The sequence below is a fragment of the Arvicanthis niloticus genome, chromosome 19, assembly GCF_011762505.2.
Source record: "Arvicanthis niloticus isolate mArvNil1 chromosome 19, mArvNil1.pat.X, whole genome shotgun sequence".
Classification (NCBI taxonomy): Eukaryota; Metazoa; Chordata; class Mammalia; order Rodentia; family Muridae; genus Arvicanthis; species Arvicanthis niloticus.
Window position 1 is genome coordinate 15247405 of NC_047676.1, and position 20102 is coordinate 15267506.

Sequence of the window (20102 nt, forward strand, 5' to 3'; positions counted from 1 at the left end):
GTCCTTATCTCTAATATAGTGGACTCTATATGTTTACAGTTTTTAAATGTACATCAATTTATACTACAGTGATACTTAAAATTTAATCACATATATAATGAATAAATAAGAATATTTGAGTCTTTAAAGTGCTAATTCACATTTTGGCCAAGACATTTGTTTTCTTTTTACTTAACGAAATCTGTAAAAATATTTGAAAGCAATGAAAAGTGTACAATCCAGTACTTGTAATTCATTTGCAATGCAGATTCTCATGGCATTTAAGAATATCACAAAAACTGCATCACACATTTTAATATTCTATTTTTTTTTAAAGTTTAGAAAGCAATATTCATCCTATATGTGTCAGAAGATTTTACCAAGAACTAATATGCTACTCTGAATATACTCTGGAATCCACGGAATATCATATAAATAAATATAAGCAATTATTCTGATGTAATGAAACAAAGCACATGATCAATCTAGAAAAAAAAAACGACCTTCAAACTTAATTTATTGAAATATTAATGAGGTCTGTTTCATTTAATCATCACTGGATAACACAGTAAATACTTTGATGATACCCAGTTGTATAAGTGACACAGACACAAAGCCGAAATTAGTATTTCTTGTATCAACTCAATATGTCCACGGAAATAACATTGTATAAAAATCAGCCAAGACTTTTTTTTTAATTTTTTGAAAGAGATTATTGGGCAGGTAAACTTTCCTCCAGGTATCTAATTTAATATAAAGATTTAATATTTGGAATGCTGCTGGAATAGACTGCAGGTTTGTCCTTCAGGTAGGCATTCTACACAGAGGCTTTATGTTTTTGCAAGCTACTCCATTACAGTCAAAACCTGGGCTTACTCAAAAAGTATTTCTGTCTCTAGGATTACATTCTATAATGATCAGATTACAGTGAAACTTAACAAATTGTTCTTCTTGGACATTTACTGGTCATGTATTAAATGTATATAATGTACGCTATTTAGATAATTAGAAAACACTTTAGTATGATTTTGAGGATTTTTCTTTTTTTTCATTTTTTATTGGATATTTTATTTACATGTCAGATGGCATCCCCTTTCCCCATCCCCCCCTTAGAAAACCCCTATCCCATGCCCCCTTTTCCTTTTTGCACTTATACATTTTAAAAAAAAATGTTAATCAAATGTTTTATAAGTTTGGTATTGCTCAATCAGAGGTGTAACCCACTACCCAACCTAGATATATCAACTATCTTTGACTGGTGGAGATACATGAATATCTGCCTCCCTGTCTCCCCCCTCTTTCTCTCTCTCATCACCTAGATTCTCCTCTCCTCCTTCTCCTCCTCTTCTTACTCCTTCTCTTCCTCTCAGTACTCCTCAAACCTTAGCTCTTCCTTCCTGTTAAAATGAAATTTTCTCGATTTTGAGGATTTTTCATAAAACCTTTTCATATTTAGTTTCATGAAAATATTTTTTCTTTTATTGAATATTTTTTATATATCAACTGTTATCCCTTTTCCCAGTTTCCCCTCTAAAAATCCCCATCCCATCCCCCCTGCTGCTTCTCTGAGGGTGTTCCCCCACCCACCCACTCCCACCTTTCGCCCTGACATTTCCCTACATTGGGGCATTGAGCCTTCACAGGATCAAGGGTCTTTCCTCCCATTGATGCCCAGCAAGGCCATCTTCTGCTACTTATCCACCAAAAGCCATGTTTGGTGGTTCAGTTTCTGGGAGCTCTAGGAGGGTCTGGTTGGTTGATGTTGTTGTTCTTCCTATGGGGTTGCAAACCCCCTTTTTTAAGGAAGAAATAATTAGTTCCTTAATTAAAAGTCTCAGACAAAATGCCATTTTTATTGCTATGGCAAGCTGCTTATTAGCAATAAACTAACATTCCCTACTATCTTCTGGGAAATACTGGGAGTTACTGGGTTATGGCAAAACCAATTTTGTTTATAAAATAATTAGGTGGCAAGATCAATTTATTGAAATAATTGCCAGAGCTTATTGTCTCCTCATTTAAAGTATGTATCGCATATAACTCATAAATTATGCCTTCTTTCTTGACACATCTGAAATGTTTCTATGAAAACAATAAAAGCACATTTTAATGAATTGGATGGATCCTGAGTATTTCCCTTGCACTGCCCCTTTTATTTCAATTAATTTAGCCTAACCAAACAACTGTATTCAAACTAATTTTTTTGATTGGGTAAATTCACTAATATACAACAAAAGATATTAAATAAAGTGAACATCAAATACTAATGTTTATGGAATAAATTTTTATAAAATTCTATAGTAATCATCAAACCCTAAGAGAAAATATATTTAATTTGAAACAAAACAGAAGTTCTACATAGTGTGTCTCTACTACCAATACCTATAGCTGTTCCTCTCAGAAACTGGTGATACTTCTAATTTTCTTTTCAAATATTTTACCATTCGTTTAGTATTCTCAGTAAGTAGTTTATTTTTAAATGAGGAAGTAGAAAATATTATTTGAGAATAAACCAATAACTTTTAGATATCTATAAATGCCCCCAAAATTATACATTTTAAACCACTGAATATATAAAAAACTTGGTGATGTGCCCTATTTTGAGTAATTTCTTATAATATTACTTGATATTTTTGGGTTCAGAAATAAACTTTGCCTTTATGTTCTAATGTCTGTCATGTTAATTTTTTCATATATGTGATAACTGCTACTAGTAAAATCTTTTAAAATGAGAAGGTGTAAAAGTAGTATACAGAAATATTTCTGAGAATTACAAAGCCTGCAGGAAAAATTATATTATTAAAAGTAACATGCATACTGTCAAACTACAATATAAAAAATGCTGTGAACATGAGTTTAATTTACCAATGTAGTATGCTGTTATATTTTATGAGATATAGATTTTTGTCCTGATCTGTATACATTTTGGTTAAAAATAAGGTCCACAAATTTAAAAAAATTAGAATAATAGATTTTGAAAGTCTAATTGACTGTCTTCCTTTATTTATAAAGGGGAAAGATGTAAGTATCAAGACATTAAACAAAGTTTTGGAACTAGTCACACCATCCAATGCTTTTCTCAAAGGCTCTTAATGTGTGTGTCGCATAAAATTTGCCATGTATACCTTCAAATACATTTGCATGCAAGTCTTCTGTGATTCTTCATGCAAGATTAATAGCCAATATTCCTAGGATTCTGTGCTATTTTTATTTGTTCTTTTTTCATTCCTCAGGCAGTCAGAAGACCAAGCTGGTGATCAGAGCATCACTCTGGACTTTTCATGAGAGCATTTTTCTAACACAGAAGGTGCTACTGTGTCATACAGCAAACTTGGGAAGCATGAGGCACTGTTAAACTTGACCTATATGAATCATTAATGGTGTAGGAGAGAGCTCCTGCCAAGAGAATAAATAGTCTGTTTTCTGCTGAGTGGGAAGCCCTGACTTTTGGTCACAGTCAAGGTGATAGGATCAGGCATAAGGCAAGGTCACTGAAGTGGGAGACAGCTTAGAATTTCCTGAAGGAGGCTTACTTCCTTTATTTTTCAATAATTCTGAAAGGTCAAGGCCAGGATTGCTACCAGCATCTGAAAACAGTAATAAAATTGCTTTGGCAAACACATCATTTGAGGATACTTGGGATGAAGTTTAAAGAATCACATCTTTTGGTTTAGTGTTCATTTCAAACCCCATTAATATTATGACATCTTCAAATTGAAGTGAAAGTATTTTAAAGCATACCATACCTAATTTGGCATATCATGTACCATTAAGGAAAAAAAAATTTTACCCACACAACACTTTTTTTTTGAAAGAATACATTACAATGGTTATAGTATAAAAGTAATTTTTTACTCTGATGCAGCATTAAAATTTTTATTTTTTTTTCCTGTCAGGTTTATTGACTTATAAAGAAATTTCACTACATGTAATTTTGCAAGTACATTGTCATTGTCTCAGATTTACAAAATTGTAATAACTGTAGACCCTTCCTTCTTAAAATACTTTTTTGAGAATATATTCATTGTAATGAACAATGAGAAAATGCAAATACTTGACTTCTAAAGGGATGAAAATATTTTGAATTAAGACTATAGCAAGAACACTGTCACAATTGTAGAGTCAGGGAAGAGATGAAAAGGATCCCCAATCCTCTTTTTCTTGCCTTCTTCCAAGGTAGGTTACAAAAAAAAAGTTAGACATCCTAACTGCAGAAGAAAATCCTAACTCAAAGAGTTCCAGACACACAAGTTTATCTCAGTTCATAGTACTAGATAATGTTAACAATGAGTAGAATACTAGCTACTAAGGAGCAATAGACTCAGAAAATATGAATTTTAAAAGACTTTGCTATCAAAATTATCCTAAGGGGAGACATTATCGGAGAATACAAGGAAATATTCTTTTGGGTCTTAAGCACCCTAAGAGATCACACAAATCACAGCCCACACTACTATACCCAGCAAACTTGTTGTCACCATAGATGGAGAAAACATGATATTCTATGAAAAAAAATCAAATTTAAATAACATCTTTCCACTAATCCAGGCCTATAGAGGACGCTCGAAGGAACCCAACAAGGCTAACCACACTAAAAAAAAAAAATCACAGAAATAAATAATTTCAAACCATTAAAACTTATAGAAGAGAAATACACACACACACACACACACACACACACACACACACACTTGTCCATCATCAAAATAACAGAAAATAAAAATCATTGGTCATTATATCTCTCAACATGAATGGGCTCAATTTCTCCATTAAAACACACAGCCTAACAAAGTGGACGTATAAACAGAACATATCATTCTGTTGTGTACAAAACAAATTCCAGCAACGGAGTTAGACATTATTTCAAAATAAAGGATTGAAAAAAGATTTTCCAAGCAAACAGATCTTAGAAACAAACTGGAACTGCAATTCTAGTATCTAATAAAATAGACTTTTGAACAAAAGTAATCAAAAATACTCATCAAGGAAAAATCCACCAAGAGGACATTTCAATTCTGAACATCTATGTCCCAAATGCAAGGGCACCCAAATTTGTAAAAGAAACATTACTAAAGCATAAATTATATATGACAACCCAGATATTATATTGAAAATCTTCAATACCCCACTCTCACTAAAGGCATCTAAAAGACACTGAACAGAGAAATAGTAAATAGTAAAACTAACAAAGGTTATGATTCAAACACACTATATATACCTTCTTTTAACTCAGGGAACCTTCTCCAAAATTGATGATATAATTGGTTACAAAGCAAGCCTAAAATTACAAGATACAAGATGATAGAAATAACCCAATTTGTTTTATCAGATCACCAGATTAAAACTGGACTTAAAAATAACAGCAACACAAAGCTTACATAATCATGGAAACTGACCAACTCTCTACTGAAACACTACTGAGTCAGGGAAGAAATAAAGAAAGAAAAGACTTTCTAAAATTCAAAGAAAATGTGAACACAGCATACCCAAACTTATGGGACTCCATGAAACCAGTGCTCAGAGCAAAGTTATAACACTAAGTGTCCTCAAAACGATATTGCAGACTTCTCACCCCAAGGAATTAAAATTACACCTGAAGGCTTATGTAACAAGTGGACCATGCCGCCAAACAGAAGAACTAGGAAGGTTGAGGAAGCTCAGACCCCATGATTCTCAGATTTGAGAATGGCAGGAATGGCATTCCATGCCTACTTCTACCTACTTTGGAATACATAGCAACGACAGAGGAGCATGACAATCATTAACATAGGGAAAACACCTAGTGATCCTCCTCATGCAAATAGAGCATCACTTACATCTCAAACTGAGCCAATAGGAAACACATAATCCTAAATCCTAACCTACTCCTCAATGTTTAATTTGTCATTGTCCACATGGAAAAAAAGTGCACAACTTATTTCATTGAGGATCTTCCTAAAGAGCTATTCAACTGACCTGTAACAGTTGGGGAAGAATTCTCGCTCCTGAAACATTCATCACTGGACCTAGCAGCTACTCATCAGGCCAGACTAAAGCAGCTGCCACCCTGGCTACTGGAGAATAACAACAGAAGTTCTTTGGTGTATTTCTCTCCATGAGGTGAAGATCAGCAAAGATCATGAAGCCCAGAAAACTCCAGCAAATACCAGTGAAGACAAGCAAAATATATGACGTAACAATGAAAGAGCATTCTCTCACTGTAGGGTTCTATTGATAGTCTTTCTACACATCAGAAGCCCTCTCAAGTGTCTGTTTTCAGACACTTGCTCTCTCATAAGACAGCTTCCAGAAAAATATCAGGTGACAGAACTGAGTTGGTAAAGAAATCAGAAATTTACACTTCAATCAGGAAAAAGACAAGGCAGACCACCCTCTTCCAATCTCTTTAATATATACGTGAGGTTCTAGCTAGAGCAGTAAGACAACTGAAGAAGATCAAGGGGTAAATGTTGAAAAGGAAGAAGTGAAAGTATCTAAATTAGCAGATGATACAAGAATATACATAACTGACCAAAAAAATTTCTATCATAGAACACCCACAGCTGATAAACACCTTTAGCACAGTAGCTGGATATAAAAGTAACTGAAGGAAATCAGTAGCACTACACAAGGATAAAGGGGCTGAGAAAAAATTAGGAAGACAATACTTTTCCCAATAGCCACCAATAGCATAAAACACGTTGGTGTTACTCTAAGGAAGCAAATAAAAGACCTAGAGACCTGTATGAAAAGAGCTTCAAGCCTCTGACTAAGAAATTGAAGAAGGGAACGTTTTTCCTCCACCAGCAGTGAGTTAAGTTTTCCCGTTGGACCTTACGGCAGAGGTGGCCCTGTTTCCCATGCTGCACTGCAGGCCTTTCTCTTTCTCTTTCGGTCCCAGGTGCTGCGGAAGCCACGGCTTACCGTGCAGATATGGCCAAGTCCAAGAATCACACCACACACAACCAGTCCGGCAAATGGCACAGAAATGGCATCAAGAAACCCCAGTCACAAAGATACGAATCTCTTAAGGGAGTTGACCCCAAGTTTCTGAGGAACATGTGCTTTGCCAAGAACCACAACAAGAAAGGCCTGAAGAAGATGCAGGCCAACAATGCAAAGGCAGTGAGTGCACGCGCAGAGGCCATCAAGGCCCTTGTGAAGCCTCAGGCCATCAAGCCCAAGATGTCAAAGGGCCCCAGCCACAAACTCAACCGCCTGCCTTTCATCGCTCACCCCAAGCTTGGGAAGCAGATTCAAAGCTACATGGCCAAGGGTTGTAGGCTCTGCCAAACAAAGCCCAAGGTTCAAACCAAGGCAGAGGCCAAAGCTCCAGCTAAGGCCCAGGCTTCAGCTCCAGCCCAGGCTCCTAAAGTTGCCCAGGCACCTGTGAAGGCCCCATAGAAAAAGCTCCTGCCAACATGAAGATAGTTAGATTGCTGTGACACACCTACCTACACACCATTTGCAGATGACCAGTGTCCTATGCTGTTTTTACAAATAAACTCGGGGAAAGAAAAAGAAAAAAAAGAAATTGAAGAAGATGTTAGAAGATTGAAAGATCTCTCATGCTCAATGATCTGTAGGATTAACATAGTGAAAATGGCCATCTTACCAAAAGCATTTTACAGATTCAATGCAATACCCATCAAAATTCCAACACATTTTTTAAAGGTCTTAAAAGAGTAACTCTCAACTTCATATGGAAAAACAAAAAACCCAGGATAGAGAAAACAATCCTGAACAATAAAAGAATATCTGGAGGTATCATGATCCCTGACTTCAAGCTGTACCTCAAAGCAATAATATTAGAAACTGCATGGTATTAGTATAGGAACAGACAGGTTGATCAAGAGAATATTTTTGAAGACTTAGAAATAAACTCACACGCCTATGGATCGTTTATTTTTGACAATGAAGCCAAAACCATAGAGTGGAAAGGAGAGAGCTAATTCAACAAATGGTGATGATCTAACTGGATATCTGCATACGGAAGAATGCAAGTAGATGCCTGCACAAACCTCAAGTCCAATGGATCAAAGACCCCAATATAAAACCAAATACATAAAAACTAATAGAACAGAAATTTGGAATAAACTTGAACTCGTTGGTACAGGACAAATCTTGCTTGAACAGATGGTTAAGAATTAATAAATGAGACCTCATGAAACTGAAAGGCTTCTGTAAGTCAATAAGCACCATTAATAGGACAAAATGGCATCCTACAGATTGTGTAGAGATATTCACCAGCTCTAAATCTGAAAGAGGGCCACTATCCATAATATAAAAGAATATAAGAAGTTAGACACCAAAAATCCAAATAAGCCAATTAAAAAATGGTGTACAGAGCTAAACATAATTCTCAACAGAGGAATCTTGAATGGCTAAGAAGCATTTAGAGACATGTCCAATGTCTTTAGTTGTAGGACCCTTTTTCTGGAGGGTGTCCCACAACGATGAGGGCAGGGCACTAGCAGGGAGGGGAGATTGCCTGCCCCTGCCACTGCCTCTGGCGCCCTGTCGCTGACCGGTCTCTCCCAGGTGTTGCCCCTGTCTCTCCAAGCTGAACCAGTCCAGGCTCGGGCTAGACCAATAAGGAGCCGACTAGATGACAAGGAGGCAGCCTGGCATCCCAGTCAGGTTACGGAGAGCTGGTGGGTTCTGAAGGGCTACAGCTCATTGTTAAGCCAGAAGTGTCAGCTAGGTAGCAGAAAGAAGAGTGCTCCGAAGATGCTCTTGGGGAGCTGGTGAGGTCTAAAGTGTTACAGCTCTTTGCTAAGCCTGGAAGTGCCGGCCAGGTAGCAGGGAAAGGCGGTAGATCCCTTGCCCAGTGTTAACAGCTCTGGAGCCGGCTAGCTGGCAAAGAGGGGAGGGTCCACGATGGAAGTTCTCGGACAACAGGATATTTTTTTACTTCTCAATTAAGCTCAATATGTACAATTTGGGGTGGGTAAAGGTTTTAGCAGCAGGTAACCTCATTGGCTTAGTCTGAGGTTTTTAGGGATGCCTCATATGCATGTGAGGAGAGCCTGGGGCACCATTCCTATGTGACCTGATGGTCATAGACCTCTCAACCTCACTGTGGGAGGGGCTGTGAAGGGCAGAACTGAGAGAGCCAGGGGGCCAGGAACAGAGCTGAACATCCTATTGTCCCTAAAGGGTCTCTGGGGTTCAGAAGCTCGTTCGACCAGACACCTGGTTGTTTCTCAGCTCAGTGCCCCACACTTAGTCATCAGGAAAATGCAAATGAAAACAGCTATGAGCTTCCACTTTACACCAATCAGATTAAGATAAAAACTTAAGGAACAACACATGCTGCAAGGTTGTAGAGCAAAAGGAACACTCCTTCACTGCTAGTGGGAGTGCAAACTTATGCAATCACTCTGGAAATCACCTTGGTAATTTACCAGAAATTTGGGAACAGTTGTACCTCAAGCACATCTATACCATTCCTGGGTATAATCCAAAAAGTGCTCCACCATCCTACAAGGACACTTTTCAAATATGCTCCTAGCACACTTATTTGTAATAACCAGAAATTGGAATCAAGCCAGCTGTTCCTCAACTGAAGAATGTATATAGAAAATGTGGCTCATTTACACAATGAAATACTACTCCATTAAAAACAAGGATATCATTAATTTTACAGTCAAATGGATGGAACTAGAAAATATCCTAAGTGAGATAACCTAGACCCAAAAGGACATCCATGACAGGAACCTAGCATAACTGTTGTCTCGGTGGCTCCATCCAGCAGTCAATGAAAAGAGATGCAGAGACCTACCATTAAATATTAGAACAAGCTTGGGACGTCTTAAGGAGGAGTTGGAACAAGGACTAAAGGTCCCAAAGAAAGCAGGAAATCTAAAAAACATGAAAACAAACAGAGTCCACTAGCCTGGACCCATGAGGGTTTTCAGAGCCTGAATCACAAACAAAAAAGTTAACATGGGCAGGACTTAGGCCCCCTTGCACACATGCAGCATATGAGCTGTTTTTTCTTGATGAGGATTTCCCGACAAATGGAGCAAGGGCTGTTCATGAGTCTGTTGTCTACCTGCCTGTGGATACTGTTCCCCTGAATGTTCTACCTTTTCTAGCCTCAGTGGGAGAGGATGTGCCTTGTCCTTCAGTCACTTGTGTTTCTGTTTATGGGCTTGTTGAGGAGGGGTTAACATGTAAGACTAACACCCCAAGCATGCGGCTCTGCCCTCATAAAATGGAAAGGGAGTGGGGGAAAGATGTATGCAAGGGTGTACTGTAATTGGGGGGGGGGCTAACATGGGAATGTAAAGTGAATAATTAAGTATGTTAATAAAAACAAAAACAACACATATTCAAATCATGAAGACATAAAAGGAAAGAACAATCTTTATTCACTCTTGGTGGAAACGCAAACTGGTGTAACCACTCAAAAATCTAAAGCACATCTACCCTATAACCCAACTATTCTTCTCATTGGCTCAAAGGACTTGCCGTCCTATTTCTCACATTGTGGCTAAATAATACTCACTTCTACTTTATTCATAATATCAAAGAAATAGAAGCATCCTGAGTGTACTTTGGGTTATTTATAAATAATGAAAATTATATATGTACACACACATATATATGTGTGATATATATATATATATATATATATATATATATATATATATATATGACCAGCTGTAAAGAAAAATAAAATAATGATTTTGCAGGTAAGCTGATGAAATTAGAAAATATTAATACTTTTTATTAATTATATATTTTATAAATAATGTTTGTAAAATATTACAAACTATTAACTTTGTATTGAGTGAGGCAAACCAGACTCAGGAAAACAAACACTGCACATTCTACATTGTCCCACTTCTGCTATGTGTGTGTATGTGTGTGTGTGTGTATGTTTGTGTGTGTGTGTAAATGTTATACGGAGGACTATGCGTGAGAACAGCAGAATAGAAGAGAAACAGATTTACTTTTCTAGATCACATAATCTAGCAGTCGTGATGCAATTACAAGAGGACTTAAACTAGGTATTTTACATGGACAGTGTGGTGGATTAAATATGCTGGGCTCATAAGAAGGGGCACTATTAGGAGGTATGGCCTTATTGGAACAGGTGTGGCCTTGTTGGAGGTTGTGTGGTCAATGTATATGTGGGCTTTGAGTGCTTCGAATGCTCAGTCTCTGCCCAGTGCAGAAATGTGTCTTTCCAGACTGTCTTCAAATCAAGATGCAGAACCCCGAGTTTCTCCAGCACTTTGTCTGTCTGCATGCTGCCATGCATCATACCAGGATGAGAACAGATTGAACTTCTGAAAGTATAAGGCAGCCCCACTTAAATATTTGCCATTATACGAGTTACCTTGGTCATGATATCTCTTCATAGCAATGATAACTCTAGCTAAGACTGAACTTGGTACCAAGGACTGGGGCATTTCTAAGTAGGCCTGACCAGGCTGCTGTTTGGAGGAATGTGGATTGTGTGACTTTGGAAAGCAGTGGAATGCTTAAGTGAGGCTCAATGAGCCATACAACTAGAAGCATGGAAGATGGTGGGGCTGAGGATGATGTGGACTGTGGGGGGGTGTGGCTTGATATGGGGGCTTGGCTTGAGATGTTTCAGAGGAGAAGAATGTTTTATGTGACCTGAAGACTATTCTTGTGATATTTCGGTAAAAAGCATGTTTCCTTTTTTTGCCCTCCTCTGAAGAGTCTGCCTGAGATTAAGGTGAAGAGGTGATAAATTGTGCATACAAAGAAAGCCTCCAATCAACCAAACTCAGACTCTGACCTATGGTTCACACTTACGACAATCATTTTGAACAAGTTTATAATGCTTAGAAACAATAAATGCAAACTGTATGGTTCAAGTATTAAAGGACCTAAATCCTGCGTTAAAGGATATTACGTGGAATTAAGGGAGTGCTAATGTTGGGGCAAGAGCCCACCCAGCTAAGTTTATTTATGTGTTTGCAGATGAAGAAGGGATAGTTATATTACACATTATTTTGACCTTGGTTATTGTTTGCATTCGGACCTAAGGAGATATAATTACTTGTCAGGTTGACAAGGGATGAATTGTGATGGATATTCTCTGTTGTCATCTTGACTACAGAGTAAACTACCAGATCTTATAAAGATATTTTTAAAAAGTAAAGACAGGCTTATATCTAGGCGTCATGGTATGCGCCTTCTTAATCCCATCATTCAGGTTGCCTGGCGTGCATATCTCTGAGTTCAAGGTCAGTTTACAAAACATGTTTTTAAGGAAGTTCCTTAAGAATTCAGACAGCCAAGCCTAGGCAGTGAAGTGTATAATAGAACAAGGGGTTCATGTTCCAGCTCTAGCATGCAGCAGACCTTGGCTGCTTTGACCACATGGCTCTAGAGGTAAGAATAGAAGGGGTTGGTTACTGGGAAAATTGATGCTTACTAGTTAAAACTAAGAAACTAATGATGATTCAGAAAAGATCAGCATCACTCAAGTGAAATCTGAGAAGTGGTTGTTGTTGTCGTTGTTGTTGTTGTTGTTGTTGTTGTTGTTGTTGTTGTTTTGAGAGCAGTGAGAAGCTGTGATCCAGAGATAGCCAAGTTTGTACCTCATGTTGCATCTGGGCTTGCTAATGTGTAAGAATCAGCCAGGTGGTAGTAGTTTTGAAGGCATGAAGGGATCGTGGATAGCATCTGAAGCTTATCACTGTGAGAGGCCAAAAAAAATGCCACTGGTGAGGATGCAGCCTCAGTTGCAGTGGATGACCCAGCACTTGTAGAAAAAAATAAAGTAGCAGAATAAACTCCATTTTGTTTTTTAGACTCCATTTTAAGTTAACTTGCCCTTAGAGAGGCATGGCCCCCACTCTTGAGATCTGAGGAAAATGGCAGTTGTTAAATAGACATAGCAGCTGCAGCTGGCTGATAATACTAGAGCAGGCTAAGAAAACACAAGTCATTTCCAGGTCAAGATGCTCCTTTTTGATATATGGTCTCTTCTTGGGTTTTGACCAGATATTGTTGAACATTCCTTTACCCTCTTTCCCTCTCATGTAATTTCAAGTCTTGGAAACCCCTGATTGTATTTCTTTCCTAAATAAAACCCTCCCTGGATCTCTGGGCAACTCTCCAATTCTGTTGCATGAGGAAGGTTTATGGCCCAAGCTCGAGCCTAAATAAAAACTCTCATATGCTTGCATTGGAGTTGTGGTTTATGGTGGTCTCTTTGGGGTTTTCCCAATCTGGGCACAGCAGACTGAAGGGGTCATGCAAAGAAGTTGAGACTTGGCACCATGAAGGAACCCTATGAGAAGATATTTGTGGAGACTAGTTGTAGCAGAAAACCCCAGTGTATTAAAGATGCCAGTACCATGGCATGATCAGCAAGAATAACAATATCAATAGAGTAGAGTCGACCACAGCTTAGAGTCATGCAGAGGGCAGAGCAGGAGAAACCACCCAAGCCCTTGGAAGGAACTCAGAAGAACACATGTGGAACCCAGTTATTGCAGCAAGAAACCATGAAGTTGAAGTTGCCTTGGATAACCTGAAATGTTAGAGATGCCAAAGATGTGAGGGATTTCTACACAGGAAGGCAACTAACTGGGAAAGGAAACAGCATAAGAGAAAGAAGTTTGTTACAGCCAACGAAGCTGAAAGGAGTTTGAGGTCTGAAGAGCACTTTGACATCAAACCTGTTTGGAGTCTGCCCAGCTGGCTTTTGATCATGTTTTGGACCAGCATTTTTTTTTCACTATTTTATTTTGGAAAAGTAAAGTACATCATGTGACCTTGGAAGTATGTGATCTCCTTTTTTTTTTTTTTTTTTATTTTGATTTTATAGGGGATTACATTTAGGTGATTTGCTTGAACATCAGAAGAAATTTTGTCTTTTGAGTTTTAATATTATTGAAACTTTTCTATAGACTATTGGGAATTTTAAAGTTGGACTAAAAGTATTTTGCATAATGTTATGCCTAGGTATGGCCCCTATGGAATCATATGTTTCAAAAAGCTTATCAGGGCCAGAGTAGAATGTGATACTTTGAATATGCTTGGCTCATGAGGAGTGGCACTATTTATTAGGAGGTATGGCCTTTTTTAGAATAGGTATGGCCTTGTTGGAGAAAATATGTAGGAGGGCTTTAAGCACTCCTATTGTTCATTCTCTTCCTAGTGCAGGAGAGCATTTCTTCCTGACTGCCTTCAAATCAAGATTCTATGGCTTCTCCAGTACTGTGTCTGCATGCTTCTAAGCTCCCCACTATGAAGATAATGGACCGAATCCCTGATACTGTAAGCGAATTCCAATTAAATGTTTGGTTTTGCAAGTATTGCTTCGGTCATAGTGTCTCTTCACAGCAACAAAAACCTTAACTAAGACAAAGAGTAGGTCTAAGTAAAAGCAAAATGGATGATACAGCTGATACAGTGTCAGTATGGTTGAAATCAAAGGGACAAATGTCAGGGAAGCAGATGCCAGGAATCCTGAATGAGACCTTGTGAAGTTGGAGCTTCAGTCTCTGTAGTGAATTACTTCTTGGTTATTTTGGGGTAGAGCCTAAAATATTTTTGTTAACACTGCACCTGGTGAGAAGCTGATTGCTATGGCCAAGATATTTTCTGGAAAAGCATTTGACAGGAGCAGAGAAAAATAACAAACACCTGAGGTGCCCACAAATTCCTTCTCTCTTGCATCTTCTATAGATGCAGTCATCGTGCAGGACTGGAATAGTTTCCAAAGTCATTTTTGTCATCTCTAACTGTAGAAGGCTGGATTTGAACTGAAAGATAACGAGTAATAATGTCACTGATTTTCAATCGATTTTATTCATCTATTTGATGAAAATGTCTGAATTGGAATACCATTGTTCTTTCTGAAAACCATTTAACTTACAGGTAATCTTATTAGATATAATTTCTAATAGAAGAAGATTTTAATAGAAGTTGAAATTGGTATTTTGATAGGAAGGATCTTTGTATTCACAACATATTGTTACTGTTGAATGTATAGAATTCTATGGGAAAATGATTTCAGCTCAAAACTTGTTTTAACTGGAAAAAATGTGATGTGCGTGGTAATTTTCAAGGTCAAGTATGTCCGTGGATGTTTCTTTTTCTTCTTTGTCAATATTAAAAGTAAAATACACATTTTTTTTTTATAGTTTCACTTCTACTTTCCAAGGTCTTGGGAATGTAGAATAAACTAAGGCAGTGATAAATTAAAAATATTCCCCATCGTGCCTGCCCTTAACATTTTCTCTTCAACTTCTGTGTGATTCAACTTCTCTTTGACATTTTAAAATTCAGCAAGAAGAAAGTGCTTATGAAAACCTTTGTTCATATAAAAAACGAGAAGAATTGGCTTCTTTCTTCTCCCAACTCCATTGCTGCTGTTTTGGGCTCCCCTGTTTAACATAAGATTTGTTCAATGCTAAAAGGCCCTTGTCAAACTTACAGGAATTCTTTGATATTTTAAAATAAAAGCAATATTTGCAAGTTTTTAAACCCTACTAGTTATTTAGTATAGTAAATGTGTGGGTTGGAAACTTTCACATGAAATTTTTTAACTCATTTTATCTTACCTTCTTTTCTCTTTTACAAAATTGACTGATGATTAAGATGTCACTTTAAACATTACTTATTTTTTAAATAAAACTAAGAATATAATACTGCATCAGCAACACAAGTGCATTTCTATTTACTATTCTCAGTAATGTTACTTAGGTAATAAACTGTAATAATTGATAACGTTCTGTGGACTTTGAATATAAGAAATGCACCAAAGAGGATCATTATCCATCTACAAATTCTTAAAGAATTATCATTGGTATGCCTCTAATTATTTGATATTTGTAATATTTTTTCATACTACAAGTTTTTTTCCATTTGGAATATGAAAAAAAATTTTATACCTGTCCCAAATATTACAAGTAAATAACATTTCATTTTCAATATTCATATTTAAAGAAGAATCTTAGAATGAACCATAGCTCCAATTTTTCTCATATCTCTACAGTATCAGATAAAAGAGATTGGAGTTATACAAGGGTCCCACTCTAGACTTTAGGTGTTATGGTGTGCTGAGATTTTGAAATTTTGGATCCATAATTAATGACGCTATCTCTAATTCAAGTATGAATGAAGACAGAAGTTGGGATGCTGTAGACTGGGCACTTGCATCAATCTGTCATTTGTTAAATTTGTTTGTACTCTGACATCACGACTGTGCTTGAATTCTGAAGTACAATGTATAAGAAAATGGTGAAGGCTAAATACAATAAAATAAATCTATGGTCTGAGATGCCAGAAATACCAGAGAATGTCCTGTCTTGTTACTCACTTCACTGTTCTCATGTGTGTAAATTAAAGGCCATGTTCGGACAGAAAGGCCTTTAGCCTTCACTAAGACAATGTAACAGGAAAGGCAGAAATCTCTCAGGGGCTTAACCCTAGAAAACTAAGTATGGACAACTGATGAATGACAAGATCAAGACAATTTTTATTCTTCAGGGAAGAGACCCAAACTGGTTATTCAATACCAAATGGTATTCCTGAAAATCATATACATATAAGTAAGATTATACACACTACGCAGGTTCTATTTATATATTTAATAGCATAAATATCAATAAAAGAAAAAAATAAGAGAATTAGCAAAAAGGTTATATGATAGAGGTCAGTGGGAGGAAAATGGATTGAGGGAAACGTAGTGTATTTTAATTTCAAAAAAATAAAACATTACAAAAAACTTGATATATATGTATCAATTGTAATATAATTTCAATGTCAAAATTTGAATGTCTTCAGATTTTATCATTATCTTAAAATCAACAGCTTTAAATAAAAATGATTAATACTAACAAAATATAATTAAGTAGTCTCTAAAATTTAGCAAGTGAAAAACGAACATATGAAATTAGTTTAATAGGAAAGAAAAAGTAAGTTAAAATGAGAAAACTGTGTATTTCAAGTATTACAACATTGAAATTTAAAGATAATAATGTATAAACTTATTATATATCCAATAATATAATAATGCAAGAGAAATATATTTTATATATTAATATATACATGTATTATATAAAACATGTGTATATATACATATATAATATGTATAACATAATATATACATATATTTTTTTTCATTCTCCACACACTATTTTTTACCATTCTTCCTGATTGGCCAGCTTCCTACTTGCAGGTCTTATTTTGTTAAATTATCCTTGGAACTGAGCTTTCTTGATCGTGATGGTCATGTTATAGCAGAAAAGAACATTTCAAGTATTTCATTTTTATTTGATCACACATTTTTTTACACACAATCTTCCATGAATTTTTCTGGGCCTTGTAGGTCTTCTATGATTTGCTCTGGGCCATGTATAGTAACACAGATAGCCTATTTAGGGCTGAGAACTCTCCAATCACTTAATCTTAACATTGTGATAAGTCATGAGTCTCTGTATTAATTGTCACATCCTACACAAAGAAACGTCTTAGATCAAACTACTTTAAGGGTGTGAATATTTCACAGCTAACTTCTATTTAACAAATACCATTCCTGGGACTGTGATTTCCCCAGCCACAAGTTTCTAAGCCTGATTATAGTACCAATTACATATTCTTTCCTATAAAACAGCAATGCAATCAGAAAGTGTTGGGTTACCCCAAAACAGTATAACTGTCCAATTTAGCTTTTCTATGCTACCCCTGTTCCCAAATATTGATACAGAGAGTTATATTTATTTACAATGCTTACAGCCTTAGTTTAGGTTACTCCCACTAGTTCTTAACTTATTTTAACCTGTTTATTCTAGTCTATGTCTCCCATGTGGCTTGTTACATCTCCTCAGTTTCAAATGTCCAACTTCATCAGAGTCCAGTGCCCCTTCACCTCTCTGTCAGATGTCCCACCTTATTATTCTACCTTTGGCTATAGGCCATACATTTATATTTTAACCAATCAGAAGTTGCCTTAGGCTGTCAGGAAGTGCAGAGACACAGCTTCCCACAGTGTACAAAATATCACTCCAACAAAACAGTAGCCCCAGTATTTTACCAAGCAGCACACACAGATCCTTCAGGAATCATGAATGCTAACCAATGGGAAGGAAGCTTTCACCTCAGTTCTGGAATGATTTCCCTGAGTCTGATTTTCAAATGCAGTAGTTTCAGCATTAATTTATTATAATCTAGTCCTGGTTGACATTCAGTTGAGAGAGCAATTATTTTTATGTTATTAGTGGCTCTGTGGACTCCCAGGAAATAATCACAGTGACATATCCCATACCTGATACTATGATTTTGGTTTAAAAACCAAATGCTTCTGGAACCAACATTATTCATTCATGCAGAGTATCTCCATTACAGTTTCTTAATATATTAATTAATTTACAAGTTAATGGTATCCATGTATGGCTTCTCCACCTGTAGTTTATTTTGATCTACTATAAATTTTTTCCAGTTCCCCCAGCCCTATCCCCACTTAAACTTTTACTCAAGGTAATTCACTCTTTCACTTTCAAACTTGTGAATATTACGAATATATGTATAAGGCAATCACATATAATTTAAGATGTAACTAAGACTTATTATATATAATGTTATATATTTCCCAATTCTAGAAACATGTTCTTTAAATGATTGATTATATGGTGACATGTATTTAAGAAGATGTCATAGTATAATGATTTACATTACATGCTAACATAAAATTAATTTACAATGACAGAAGTTAAAAAGACTAATTCTAGCCAGGCATTGGTGGCACACACCTTTAATTCCAGCACTTGGGAGGCAAAGGCAGGTGGATTTCTGAGTTCAAGGCCAGCCTGGTCTACAGAGTGAGTTCCAGGACAGCCAAGGCTATACAGAGAAACCCTGTCTTGAAAAACAAAACAAAACAAAAAGAAAAAGACTAATACTAAAATTTATTATCTAACTTGTAAATCTGTTCTTTTTAAATTTTCATGGTATGTTAGAAGCTGTTCTTGTTAGAAGTACCTAAAAATTCTTAGTCCTTCCTCTTCTATCTATCTGTCTATCTATCTATCTATCTATCTATCTATCTATCTATCTACCTATTCCACACACACTGCAAATCCTGAATTGGGTCAAGCAGTAAAGAGAAATGATAAATGCTGATAGTGTTTAGAAAAAATATCATGTTAGCAATGTGATCTAGCAACTATGTAGGCAATGTTCAAAACAAGGAAAATTAAGGAATATAACAAGCCAATGACTCCTATCTGGGACAATACAAATTTGCTGTCTAAATATATACAAAGACATGCCCCACCAAGGACGTGAAAATACTTCATGAACACCTTGATCTTAACAGTTAAATGGAGACAGAACAGCCCAGTGAGGAGATAATGAGGGGTGCAGAACAGGGAAACAACATAAAAGAAAAAAATTCCAACATGGAAAAAATAAACACAGTGTGAACAGTATAAAGCAGAATGGATCTGCCTAAAACTGGAGTTCCTTGTTTAGTGAAGAAATGACCTATGGAGACTGACTGAGGAGAAAGGGCAAGATCGAAGCAGTTGAAGCAATTAGATGAATCATAATAGAGAGAGCATACAAAGATGTTCTGACAGGAAAGTAGCTCTTCAAAGATGTAATAATCAGAAAGGGGTGGACGATTCCCAGAAATAAGTTTTAAATATAGCCACAGAAGAACACAATGCGTTATTTTCCTGAAATACCTGTTTCAGAACAATTTGCTCCAAGAAATGACCGAGTGATATAACTGGAATTGTTGAATTATGTATTGCCTGGTATACAGGGAAGAACAGAAAGAAAGGTACAGAAAAGAAATGTCAGCATGGTCTCAACTTTATTCACATAAGTGACCAATGATAGAATAGAAGATGCTTCCCAATTCTAGGCTCTGCAAAAAATAAAGAATACAAGTTCATGTTCATACACAAAACCATATAATAAAACAGAAGACACAACTTTAACAGCCATTCCAGGAAAATACATATAAAGAAAATTAAATTAAAATGTTTCTTTAAAGAATTATGAGAATCATAGAATGGAGAGATGTCTCAAGGAAGTTAATCAATGAGACAAAGACAAATAAAACTATGTATCTATATTAATAGATTTATGTGAAAATGCAAAATTAATGCATATCAAAATTATAAGCTGTGAAAAAA

The 20102-nt window shown here is 36.3% G+C and overlaps 1 pseudogene; it reads left to right on the plus strand.

Moving 5' to 3' along the window:
* The first annotated feature begins 6891 nt into the window (after positions 1–6891).
* LOC117723713 (large ribosomal subunit protein eL29 pseudogene) lies at positions 6892–7362 on the plus strand (annotated as a pseudogene).
* Positions 7363–20102: the final 12740 nt, after the last annotated feature.